Below are 13,571 nucleotides of genomic sequence, written 5' to 3'. Positions count from 1 at the left end.
CTAAAACCCAGAATATTTTTTTATTCTAATTCAAGGTCTTACAGAGCATGCTCTAGATATATTCCAATCCTTAATATTAAGTTATTAAGATAAAATCAAGGCAAGTTTCTTGGTGTAAGAATAAGGCTATATTTCAATGTTTATTTCATAAAGAAACCATCAGAGCTTAATATCAACATGCCTAAAGGAGATTTACTTCTAATTTTTTAATCAGAGAATATAAATGGAAAGTTTTAAGTAGCCGTGCCCACCAGACATTAAGGCCAAGTGGTTTTTTAAATCTGGTTTTACTTTTTTCCATTAAAGCATTCTTGTGGAAACTACAGCGCATACACAGGTAGCTCAAGCTCAAGTTTGGGTTCATGTTTCCTGGAACTAATATGCTATGGAGATTGGAAGGTTTTATTCTCAAAAAGTTTTTGGAGTATTTCAGTAAGTTCTTTAATTTTCTTTGCATAAATAAACTAAATGGAATTTCTTCAAATGAAGCATTATACCAAAAAATAAAGGGACCCAATAGAAGTTAACACTTATTTCATATCTGTATCACCTTAACCAATCATAGAGTGTTCTATGGTCTAATCAATTTAGAACATACAAATCCAGGCTTACCATTAACAGCTTGGCTGGAAATCACTAAGTGCTCTATAGAATATGTAAGCTGGGAAGTGACAGTTTCCAAGTTATATAAAGACCCCCTGGTATCCAATGATGGGAATAAAACATCAAGTTTATGCATTTGGAATGCAGTGTAAACATGACAGAAAATTATAAGGTTGCTCCAGAACTTTTGTCTGCTTCCTGTTTTCAATGACTCCAAATCTTGGTTCCCTCCCAAGATTATTTCCCTGGGTTTCAGGCTTGCTTATCTCAACGACTCCATGAGACTCTAAAAGACATTTTAAATAAGGCAGTTCTTGCTCTGCTTGGTCCCATTATCCGCAAATTCTAGTCACCAGTGTAGTTATATTACATCAGTCTTCCGAAAACACAGTTCAAATTCCAGTTACCACAGCACATTAACTCTAAGTAACTGCATAAAAATACAGCCTTTACCGCTACGTTGTTAGTTCCCAAATTGCTACATAAATAACAGATACGTTTTATCATCAGTGATCAATCATGTCCCTTCTCTCAAAGTCTGCTGGTGACTGGGTGCTGTGTTTTTGTTATTCAGTTAATTCAGTGTATCTGCACAGACGGCAAAGCATGTAGTTGTGTTACCTCCTTGTCTCCCAGTAATAAATCCACCTTATATTTTACAAAACGGGACAATCGAGAGAGGATATTGCTAACAAAGAAGAAAGTGCAGCAATGAAACAAAAAGTGATAGCTGATAACATTAGAAGTGAAATTAGAATAGAACGAACATGAAGTTATAGAAGAAAGAGCTGATCTTGTGAATGTTAACATTATCCCCTTTTGAGACACTCTAGATATGCAGCCAGAGGAGCTTACTGAAGGAAATGTACTGACATAAATGAGGAAAGTGGTTGTAATGGGAAAGGTGAACATGTCCCAGAGGAAATGATGCCAGTGAAGAAAGTCACATTAAAAAGCTTCCAGAAATTTCACAACATTGGAAGCTCAAAGGATCCAAACTTGGAAAGATTTATGACGATTTTCCAAGTCACAGAAAGATGCTTGCTCCATATTGTAAGCTATATGAGAAGGAAAAAGCAAGCACTGTTCAAAGTTTCTTTTCCATAGGAAATAAACATCTTAATTTTCAGTGTTTCTAATGTTTTAAATTACAGTATCTTGAATATTATTTTTGCTTTTTCATTTCCCTATATGTTTATAGAGTAAGAGAGTTTTTAAATGCTTACATGGTCAGTTTGTAGTCCCACATTACCACAGGAAGAGAGGACACTGTATATAACAGTTCCAAAACGGAACTCCTGGGTTTCTCTGGAAAACTTGCTCTACCTGCAGTGATTCCCATCTTAGCTCATGACAACCGCGTCCTTCCCTGCTTCTTAGATCCAGAGCCACGGAGCCAACCTTGACTCCTCTCTTCTTTTCATACTTCAAATCCAACATGTCAGCAATTCCTGTCGGCTTTACCAGCAAAATGCATACAGAATCAGATGTCTCTTCATTTCCTCTACTGCTACCACCTTGATCCTGTCGCCATCATCTCCATCCCTCACATTAATTTTTCTAAGAATCTCAACTGAGCTCACAAGTTGCACTCTTGCTACTTGCCTCCAGAGTCTCTTCTCAAACCAGCAGCCAAAGTGACTTAGATGAAACAGAAATCAGATCCTGTGAGTTTTCCTAAGAACCAACCAGTGGCTTTCCAGTTCACTCAGAGTAAAAATCAAAGTCTGTCTAAAGACCTATAAGGTCTGAAATAATGTGCACCCCTCCCCCACCCCAGACTTTACCCCTGCCATGTTTCTTCTCTGATCACATTCCTTACCTTCTTCTTGCTGCCCTGCACCAGTCACACTAGCCTCTAAGTTGTCTCTGAAACAGGGTCTTGCCTTAGGACTTCACACCCGTTGTTATTTCTATCTATAATATGATCCCCCCAGAGATTTCCCTCATCACCTTCAAATTGTCGCTAAAATGACATTTTCTCAGTAAGCTGCCCTAACTACCCTAATTAAAACTGTAAATCTCCACCCTTGCCTAATTCTAATTTACATTTCCCCCCCAAAGCATCTATCACCTTCTAACATACTGTAAATATCCCTTTTATTACTGGCCTTCCCTTCCATTTTCCCCAATAGAATGGAAGCTCCACAAAGGCAGAGATTTTTGTTATTTTCACTCATGTATTCCCAAATCCTTAAACGTGGCAGGCACATACTTGGCACTCAATAAACATTTGCTGAGTAAATAAATGTAATGAATGATGCACAAAAATATAAGGTGTCTCTATACTGTTAAGAGGAAAGAAAGAAAGAAAGAAAGAAAGAAAGAAAGAAAGAAAGAAAGAAAGAAAGGGAGGGAGGGGACAGCAGGATAGATATGCATTCCAAGAACTTTTTCTTCATAACCCAGCTCAAGAGGTGTCAAGAGAAATGTTGCTTAGGGCTTTGAAAGTAGAGACTCCAAGGCAGGCAGGTGGGGACAAGTGGTTCAACAGCAGAAGATTGATAATCAAGAGATACAGTTCTCTCAGATTATCCCGAGAGAAGAAGAGTCTTCCCAAGGAGCTAAGGATATGGACTATGTGCTTACTGAAGGTGCAGAGAACGAGGGAGAGCACATCACAACAGTCCATATTTGAGACAACAGTGCTGAAAGAAGGGAGATATCATGAGTAATTTTAAGCAGCCACAATTAGCAGAAAACTTCAGAGGAGAAATGTTAAAATAGGAGTTTTCAGTTTTCTTGTCAAGTATATGTTGCACCTTTGAGAAAATCTACATTAAAAATCTGCATTATTCTTCACAAATTGTGTAGGATTCTGGAGGAGTCAGTAACTCTTGTTTTATTAATGCAAAACTGTAAAGTTCTAGGCCAGGAAGGGAGTTGGATAGTGCCTTAATTTTGTTTATCACCACAGAATCACAAACTATACCTGTATGCAGAGATTCCCTCACTCCTTCCTGATCAGTATTTTCTCAATAGTATCCTCTATGAAATAGGCAAACCAGACATTCATCCTAAGAGAAATGAAGAGGGAGTTAATTATTGACTTAAGAAAAATGTCAGACAAAAAATGATATTTTACATTGGATGGAAGATAAATACCATGACCTGTTTTATTTAAAATTTAATTTTATCATCCACTTACTTGGAATCCCTGGTTTTCCTTGAGAACATTATTAACCATCATTAAATAAGCAAGTCTCTCAACCTGTGGAGCACAATGTATATATAATTGTCCATGTGAGAAGCAGCTCAATTACAAATCAGCAGCCAAGTGTAGAGGATCAGCTATGAGACTTCCAGTTTGGAGTTTGGAGTTGAAACCACTGCTAGTTTTCTGTTCATGATGTCATGATTTATATGGATGTCACTCTAGGTCAGAAGGTATACCATGGTAGCATATTTTTCTTCTTCTTTTCTTTTTTCTAAAAACGTAGGTGATACACAATGTTACATTAGTTTCAGATGAGTAACACAGTGACTCGACAACTCTATACATTATGCTGTGCTCACCAGAAGCCAAGGGTTGTCATCATACAACCCTATTACAATACCACTGACTGTATTTCCTATGCAGTAGCTTTCATCCCCATGATTTATTTATTCCAGAACTGAAAGCCTGTGCTTCATACTTCCCTTCACCCATTTTGCCCATGCCCCCACCTGCCTCCCCTATGACAAGCACCAGTTTGTTCTCTATATTTATGGGTCTGCTTTACTGCTTATTTCTCTGAGGTGCCCAGTAGGATAACCTGAAACAGAATCATGAGCACCCTACATGTCTGATTCTATAAACACATCATGCAAATTTGGTAATTATCTATCCAGATGTTTCAAGTTGATCCAACAACTGAAAAAAAAAAAAAAACAACAAAACAACAACACCACCAGACATTTAATTTTTAATTTTGTTTTCACTTTGGGGATATATTTCATTATACCTGAAACCCCAAAAAAGTACATAGAATTTTTCAGAACACCATTCCAGTTGGAATGTTTGGAAAGAGTTCCAAATGACACACTGATATAATCTTTACAAATGTATTCATATATTTATGCCTTATTTGATGTTCTCAGTGAAGGTCTGTATATGTGTGTGCCTGTGTACATTCACAAAATACATCAATTATCTCACTCATTATTTGTTTATTCAACTAATTTGTATAAAGTGCCAATCCTAGTAGATGGATGTGAGGACAAGAACCATCCATCCATGCAGGAATCCAGATTATGGAGAAGATGGCTGGGGGATTCCCAAGGACACGGGAGATCAGATAAACTGAGGATTTTCACTAAGCAGAGAAGGACTAAATCCAAGTGACTCCAATGCCTTACAAAGCCTCCAGAGGAGGAAGCAGTTTTAGAAACCGTTTTTATTATGAAGTTCCCTAAGGAGGATTCTAGCATCCCACCCTCTTCCCACGAGTCTGGCATTGCCCTGTGTCCAGCCACCCCTGGTGAAGGCTGTCTTTCTCCACCACCAGCAGAGAGTAAGCTGCAGATTCTTTATCCTTCTACCTCCTCCCTGGTCCATATTTCTGCTCTTAATGTTTTCTTCTGGGGTAAAAAAGGTAAGAAGGGGAAGAAATAATAATGATACATTAAAGAAGCCACAAAATTTCTACCTTGGATCTGGATTCTATCTTAATTGATCCTTGGGGTAAAACTCTCTGCCATGGAAAGGACATAAAGAACCATATTCATGACTTTTAAATTCATGTCCAAGAAAATATAGCACTTAAATATTCTCAGTCTATGGTAATTTTCATCTCCATACATAATTTAAAAGGCATCATCCTTCAAACATAATTTAAAAAGCAACGGGAGATGGTGAAAAGGTAGGACTTTTGCAGTATGAAAGACCTGGGTTTAAGTCCCCACTGTTCTATCTCCTGTCTGTGATACTCTGGCAGATTCCTGAGCTGCTATAGTTATGTTTCTTTGTCTGTGTGAAAGAACTAATGAATCTTGAATATAGAAGAAAGAGGGGTGGAGTTTAAATACACAATGACGTTCCAATGATTATTTGTTCCTTCCTATTGAACAGATACGAACATGCTCTTTAATTTTCACATTCTTTGAGGAATGAGAGATAACATTTATTGGAAACTTACTATGTTTCAGGCACTGGGTTAAGTGCTTTCATAATCCATTAATTACATTAATTACATCACATTAACCCATTTAATTCTTATAATAACTTTATGAAATAGGAACTATTGTTATCTTTTTTTAATATATAGTCAAAGTAACTGAGTAATGTAGAGTTGTATTAATGTACCTGAAGTTGAAACTCAGACAACTGGAGTCTGACTGTCCCATCTCATCTATGCCATCATCCGCTAGACTACAGATCTCTTCACCAAAGCACCAAACATTTCTTTCAAATCAGTGTTACATGAAGTTTTAGGGAAAGATTTCTATCTAAAATAGTGAAGCACTTCATTAAAATAGTCCTATCCTGCACACTGTTTAAATGAACTATTATCGATGAGTTATAGCAAAAGGTTAATTCAAGTAATAAATGAAAACCTCAAGTTCAGATGACAACACTAAAACTGAGCCGGCTGATTGCCAGACTACCAAATGTCACTAAACTCTTTACCAATGATTTACTCTTTTCTTATTCCCTGCATCTCTGGATTAGATACGCTTAATTACTGAAGTTAGTCTCAGTATTTCCAAATTGTTTAGATATAGACAAAGCCTCACTATTGTCTAGTGAGGGATTTTGTCTAGAAGGTGCTATACATATATCTATATCATTAAGACTTAAAAATACTCATATCTTCTTTTAGGTAGAAAGACACATTTCTCAAAATAAGAAATTTAAGGACATTAAAGAAAATCAAGAAAGATGAAGATTCTAATACATCAGGTGTTTAGCAATGGAGGACTGATAATTATTTACTCCAAGTAGTAACCATCCACCTTCCTATAGTTGGAGAGATGTGATAGATGTGTGTGCATGTGTGCATGTATGATTGTTGGAGGTGAAGTGCATTGGCCATGTAACTCTTTAAGCCAAGTCAGATCTGGTGATTCTCACAAGGCTTCTCCAGCCATTGTCCTGAACAAATTTCTGACAATTCTGATGGTTGATTATATTTCTGTCCAGTAAGCTGTTAGAGGTGAGGGATATTACTCTCTCTGAATTCCTTATCATCTTCACTCTGAGGCTTTCCTTTATATGTCTGGCACCATCATTGTACTTTGGCCCTTCAATCATCACCTCCATGTTCACATTCAAAGCTCTTACTGAAGGGTTCCAAAATGTCATGAAGATAAGATACATGAATGTATGGAGGAAATGGAGAACCCTCAGTTCTATTTGTGTTTCACCTTAATCTTGCAGTAAGAAGAGAATAACATATATTACTTTCTGGCTGGCAAACTACAAGAAAAGGGCAATTTGCCACAGGAACACTGTACAATTTTTCTCCAAAAGAATAACTGACTTAACCTCTTAGAAGCACCCTTGCAGTGCACACGTGTGTGTGTGTGTGTGTGTGTGTGTGTGTGTGTGTATCAGCGGTAAATCTTGATTTAAATATATCAGTGTTGGTTAATTATCTGATTTATCAAAGGATTCCTAACATATATTCTAATAACAATTTTTTTCAGACAGAAGTTGGTTTAGTTTTACTGTAACACATGAATTTCAGGATAAATACTACTTTGTAATTTTATTGTCCTGTAGATTCTCAGTAACAATTGTTTGTGATGTATATACAATACCTTCACTTGAGAGGAAGTTAGACTAAATTAACTCTGAATTCTTTACAGGATTCATGGCATCTTCGAGTACTTGAGCAACCAGAAGAAAAGGCAGAGATTGGTCAGGTTTTTCCATTGTCTGCCATGGCAGTTCTGGCATCTGTTCTTTGTTTGGGGTGGCCATCACTCTCTTCAAGCTTCCAGGGGCCATTCTCGCAGCATGTTTGCAATGTATTCTAGGGTCTACATCAGGATATTAAACCCACATCTTAGGGGAGTGTTTGCATCTTGATAAACTCTCCCTATCTAATAACTTTGCCTTCTTCTTGAGCCTCTTGTTCTAGTCCCTTCAGACTCCAGGACCATATATACCCTTCTGATTCCTGTCCTTACAAGGTGGCTGGGTCCCACAACTCCTTCAGCATCTAGTCCCCTTCCTCCCTTGGCAGATTCAGCTCATCTCTGACCCTCTTATACTGCTTTTCAACCACCTGATCCATTTTACCCACCAGTGCATCTCCTTCCATCAGGATACCATCCAAGTTTACCATTCATGATAATTTTAAGAATTACACCACTACCTTGTTCCAGGGTATATCGATACTTCATCTACTGCCAGTGATGGAGTTCTCATTGCTAGATGGGTGCTGTGTAATCCAGCTCCAAAATTTTATCTTAGATCTGCTTTCCTTATGTACTTCAAGTACCAACTACAGCAGGTAGGGTTTTCAGGAAAATAGACCCTAAGACACACATTAACATGCAAGAAGTCCACTGATGAGTGCTCTTGGAAACGATCTGTGTAGAAACAGAAGACAGCAGAAATGAACAGAGTAGAAATTGGGCCACAGTGCAGTGCAGTCACTCCTCAGCTGACTCGCAGGAAACTTGAAGTTGGACTGACTTATTAGGGTTGTCTCATGACACAGCAAGGACTTTTATACACCCACATCAACAAGTCATGCCTCCAAGGAGAGTGTGTTTCTTTGGGGAAAGTCAAAGATCCTTGAAGAGGATCTAGGTGGCAGTACACAGCATCCACTAGGACACCTGGTCCATACTGCTTATGTGGGGGATCCGCAATCAACTTCTCTCACTTGGATTATTACTTCTATAGAGACTTCCCTCTTTTTAACCCCATATCACAAACTATGTGATAATTTGTAATTACATATGTAATTATTTTCATACACTGCCATATATTCTACACATTGAACAACCAAAAAATTGTTTCCCTGTTTTAGTCATCCCATGAATCCATGCATAATTTCAGTGAAGCCTCACATCTGTATGAGCATACGTACTGAGAACTGATGATATATTTGGGGCGTGGAGCAGTATGTCGGCCATGCAATTTTCTCCATGGAATTTATAGACATGTTTTGGCTACTTGAGACTGACCTCAGAATTTTAAGAGTCCTTTGTCTTCCCCAATTAACGGGAAGAAATCTGAAGTCTGACTTTCTCTCCATGCATTTCTTCTATATTCTCCTATATTAGGTCATGTTATTTATCAAATAATATGCTGATCAAATTTGTGATCTTTTTCTTACATAATTTAAATTTCCCTCTTTTTGTGATTTTAACTTATATACATTAAATATTGATAGTCATCTGTTTTGTGGATGCCAGAAATGGGAAAAGATCCCAGTGATATCCCCATGATGCTAAGAGATATTGTTGAAAGCTCAAAGAACAAAAGCTTGTAAAGAGAAGATAGAGATAAATGCTAGGGTTTATTCACAAAGTCTCTGTTTCTATTATATTCAACACACACACACACACACACACACACACACATACACATGCACACACACACACACACACACACACACACAAAATCACCCACATCTGTATATGCTTACTGACCTAAGACTAGTCTCTTAGTTATAATTTAGATTTATTTGAACATAATTACCAATAGCAACTTTTTTATTTGTGGATTTACTTATTTAATTTTTTAAATTATAATTACTATTTTTAGAGTTCATAATTTTTAAGAGTTAATAATTATTTTTTTAGTTATTATTTTTTAGTTATTGACTCATTTATTAAGGTCTAGAATACAATAGTAACACTATTATAATGTGTGTTTTTGGCTCAAGTAATGAATGAAGGTGATTGGTCCCCGTGCCTCAAATAAAATACTAAGAAAATATGTTTTTGGCTATTATTTAGGATTAATTGTTTTCTAGACTTTTTATTTTGAGAGAGACCTATAGAAAGCTGTGAGATTACTAAGAATTCCCATGGACACTTGGATTCCCCAAATGTTAACATTTAAAAATTTTTACTGTATCTGTCTCTCTCTTGCTTTCTCTTTCTCTTGTCTATTATGTATATCTATTTTTTTCTGAGCTTTTTGAGAGTAAGTTGCAGACATGATGTCCTCAAACTCTTAAATACTTCTGTGTCTTCTTGTAAATTAAAATATTATCTCACATAACTGCAGTGTAATTATCAAAATTGGGAAATTAGCATTGATACAATACTATTATCTAATTCATATACTTGTTCAGACTTCACCAATTATCTCAATAATGTTCTGTCAATTTATACTTATAGTTAAGTATAATTATGACTGCCATTTCTTTCCTTAGAAGATTCACATTCAGTATGGGTTTTTAATAATACATAAGACTTCTGAAAAAGTACACTATATTTTGTATTTGTGTCCATGTATTCTATTCTCTGGGGAAGAGCCTATATATTTCATTAGCTTCTCAAAGAGACCACTGACACCCAAACAGTTGATGGACCACTGAACTGGTAAGGAGCAGAAATACATGGCTTGTATTTGCTCAAACACGATGGGGTTCTAGGTAAAGGGATGCATATGAGTTGCAAAGTTTGTACCTGGTTTGTTCCACTCAATAAAGCCTGAAAACAGATGGTACTTGGGATATAAATCCTCAAGGTAGCAGTAAACAATGCGTTTTCAAGTCTTTAGAGAACACAGGCCAGGATGGAATTACACATTTAAGACATTCTTAGGAGAAGTGCCAGTAAAAGAAAAATGAGAGGGAGCAGGAGAACGTGGAGAGAGCTCATGGGAAGTGATGAGGTCTGACACCTGTGAAGGAAGGGGAAGAATGAAGGATTGTGTACAAAGAATGTCAGACTGCAGCAGAGTTCTAAGAAACTATAGCCAGTGAGAGTCTATGAGCTGCTAAAGTCGTCTACGAGGAAAGTTCCAGGTTGGGCAACAATGGACCTCTTTGGTACCCCTGCTATGTTATTACATTGACTGGAAGAATCCAATGAGAAGTATGGCCTTGGAACAAATGTAGTGATGAATCCAGAGGATAGCGGCTGGGTCTGTTAGTTAACTCTGCTCCCAGGAGCAGATAAGTGGTAGATTTAACACAGGTAAGTTTGTCTGGTTCCCCTGTGTCACTATCTCAGGTACCTCAAGCATGCTAGTTATCAACATGATGGGGGTAAAGTCAAGCAAATAAGGGGTATGGGCTCTCAGAAGACCCGGCAAACCACAAGGGTGCCTCATAAATTATAGTTGAATAAACATCACGGCATCAATGTTCCATATGGGTTTCTAAGTGGCACAGAAAATATCTAAATCTCAATACTAACACTCCTATTTATGCTAAAACATTTGAAGCGACAGGCAATTACAATGACATAAATAGGAATATAAAATATCAAAGAGACATTATAGAGTTGACCAGAATAGGGTATTTATGTCTATACATTTATTAAACTCTTAAAAATATTGATGGATTTTTCTAGTTGTTGTTAGTTTCCTTATATCAACAAAACTTTATTTTTGCTTTTGTCACAACTAACACTAAAGTGAAAATACACATTTGAGACCATGATCTGCATGCAAATGCAGACTTCTTTCAGAATTTGTGAATATTTCCCAGCTGCTTTGTGATAGGAAGCCAATTATGTACCATATATCATAGAGAGGAAGCAATTACATTCATTTTCTTGGGCACTGAGAAATTTGATAAGGTCGACACTTGGCACATTGAGCTGTGATAACAGTTAATTTTTTAAAAGGCATAAAATATAGGCCAGTTGAATTGAAGCCATTTGTTTTTAAATTGTTGGAAATTGTGTTACCTTAGATGCTTTCAGATGACAAGAGGGAGTGAAAAAATTAATTTAGAAATCTATTCTAAATGCAAAATGAGTACTAGGCTCATTCAATTAAAACAAAATACTTCATTTTAAGAACAAACCAACTCCTGAAACCTAGCGATTAGCTTCAGATGGGGCTGGACCTTTGTAAAACTGTGAAGAAGGCAGTTTTACTGGATGCTTTTCCATGTTAAAATGATGCTCCCTTCCCCTTTTCCTGCATGCACCCAGTACCCACATGTCTTCGTTAAAATGCCTTCTCTTCATTAAAATAATCTCTCAGGAAGATCAGACAAATTTATCAATACTCTGAGATAGATGACTCACAATTCTAAATGCTTGGAGTATTTACCATCCATTTGTTTATTGGGCATCTCTATACAAACTCTATTTATTGGACAAATGCTGTACAATCTTGTCTCCATACCATGTGTGTGTTGAGTGATCATGTGCTGGGCACAGTGGTACACACACACACACACACACACACACACACACATACACAAAGGGCTTCACTTGAACCAGGACTTGAAGCACATTTGCCATATTGGTGTACTGAATTGGGGGAAGAGGTTTGTGACTCAGTCAGAAGAAGGAGCCTGATCAGCGATGAGGTGAGGACATTGGGACGCATTTGGGAAATTATAAGAGATCCATGAAGTTTGGAATAAGTGACATGATGACAGTATATTCTGAATTTTCTGGAGTCATCCTAGTTTGCATCTGTTATCCTGGCATAATTAGTAACAGTACTAACTTGTGGTCCCAAATGTCTGGGTTTGGACACTCTATTTTATGATTATAGAGCATAAAAAAAACGTGAGAGAGATACATGATGAGGTTAAAGACATGGGTGGGGACTGTATTATGGGTACATTATATGCCAACGCAAAGTGTTTGAACTTTACTTGAAGACAGCAGGAAGCTTCTTCATCTAAACTTAAAAAACAACAAGAACAAAAAGCAAAACCAAAACTCCACAGAGGTCTAATAGTGAAGTGTCAAGCATGAGTAGAACAGGGAAAGCATTATTGCAAGATCATTTCCTGATAGCATCAATTCACACCACATAAGTCATCTCTCATTTGAAATACTGGCTTTCCTACAGTTAAGTCTATCTCCACATACAAACATTAAAGCCTGACAGCTTGGCAATTGGCTTTATTATTTTAAACATCAATGTAAACAAAATTTTTTTTTGGAATATCTACTAAATAAAAAAAAAGTTTCTTGTGTATTGCTTTCAGATACATTATGGGAAGGATTCTGTCTCAATGAATTGTTTAAAGAGCATTAGCAATTGATTTAAACAACCATGGAGTATTTTATATAATTTTCTGTAAGAAAACTCAAATATTTAAAATAAAGAGAAAATTAACACTCATTCACAAGATTTTCTTTCCTTCCTCTAAGATAAAATTCTACAGGTACCTGTCCTGTAAGTTTACAGGTCCCCTGAGATCAGGTGTCTTTGGTGCCTGGGCAAGAACCATCCTTCCCTGCTGTGAAAAATGTTGCCTCTCCAGTGAATCCACAGAGTTCAGTGCAAGCTGTGGAAAATGAATAGGATAAATACCAAGTAGCACTGGCCATTTTTATGACAATTCTAGTGATGTCTCACCCACTACACACGGGAGTTAAATAAACACAGTCTGCCAGTCCATGCCAGGAGCTACAAGAACAACAAATTACACCTATGTGGACAGACAACCAAACAGTGGGAAAAATGGAAAGCCCCAAACATATTTGTACGTGGGGAAATTTAGAGCTTGTCGTTAGGTGGAATAGTGACTGATCTGTGTTTTATTTCTTTCGGTAATGTTACAGTAGTTCACTTGTTCTCTCAGGCACAAGCTTTAATTTTCTTCCATAATATACAGATTATCATGGTTTTTTTTTTTTCTATGTAAATTCTTTGCAATGAGATAAAGACACATGTTATTTTGAGATAATTTCTGACCGTTCCTTTAGTAGAAGAACTATGTGATGAGAAGTCAGGATAATGGAGTAGAGTGTAAGTTAACAGTCTTAGTTTGTCCAAGGAATATTTCTCAGAAGGAGGTTAAATTACCCTCATATTAGTTAGCCCTTTGTCAAGTTTCATTAGTCCACATTCACCCAAGAGCATCCTTTTTTATTCTATA

The 13,571-nt window shown here is 36.9% G+C and overlaps 1 long non-coding RNA gene across 1 annotated transcript in view; it reads right to left on the bottom strand.

The window, feature by feature from the left end:
* LOC122210767 overlaps window positions 1–12,967 on the bottom strand; it is a 41,918-nt gene extending 28,951 nt beyond the window's left edge. Inside the window, exons 1-4 of the long non-coding RNA XR_006198237.1 lie at window positions 12,859–12,967; window positions 7,905–8,121; window positions 3,752–4,031; window positions 3,536–3,620 (exon numbers count right to left, since the gene is read on the bottom strand). This is a non-coding gene — a long non-coding RNA (uncharacterized LOC122210767). The remainder of the gene's footprint in view (window positions 1–3,535; window positions 3,621–3,751; window positions 4,032–7,904; window positions 8,122–12,858) is intronic.
* Window positions 12,968–13,571: the final 604 nt, after the last annotated feature.

The sequence above is a fragment of the Panthera leo genome, chromosome A2, assembly GCF_018350215.1.
Source record: "Panthera leo isolate Ple1 chromosome A2, P.leo_Ple1_pat1.1, whole genome shotgun sequence".
Lineage (NCBI taxonomy): Eukaryota > Metazoa > Chordata > Mammalia > Carnivora > Felidae > Panthera > Panthera leo.
This window is presented reverse-complemented; position numbering and strand designations above follow the sequence as displayed.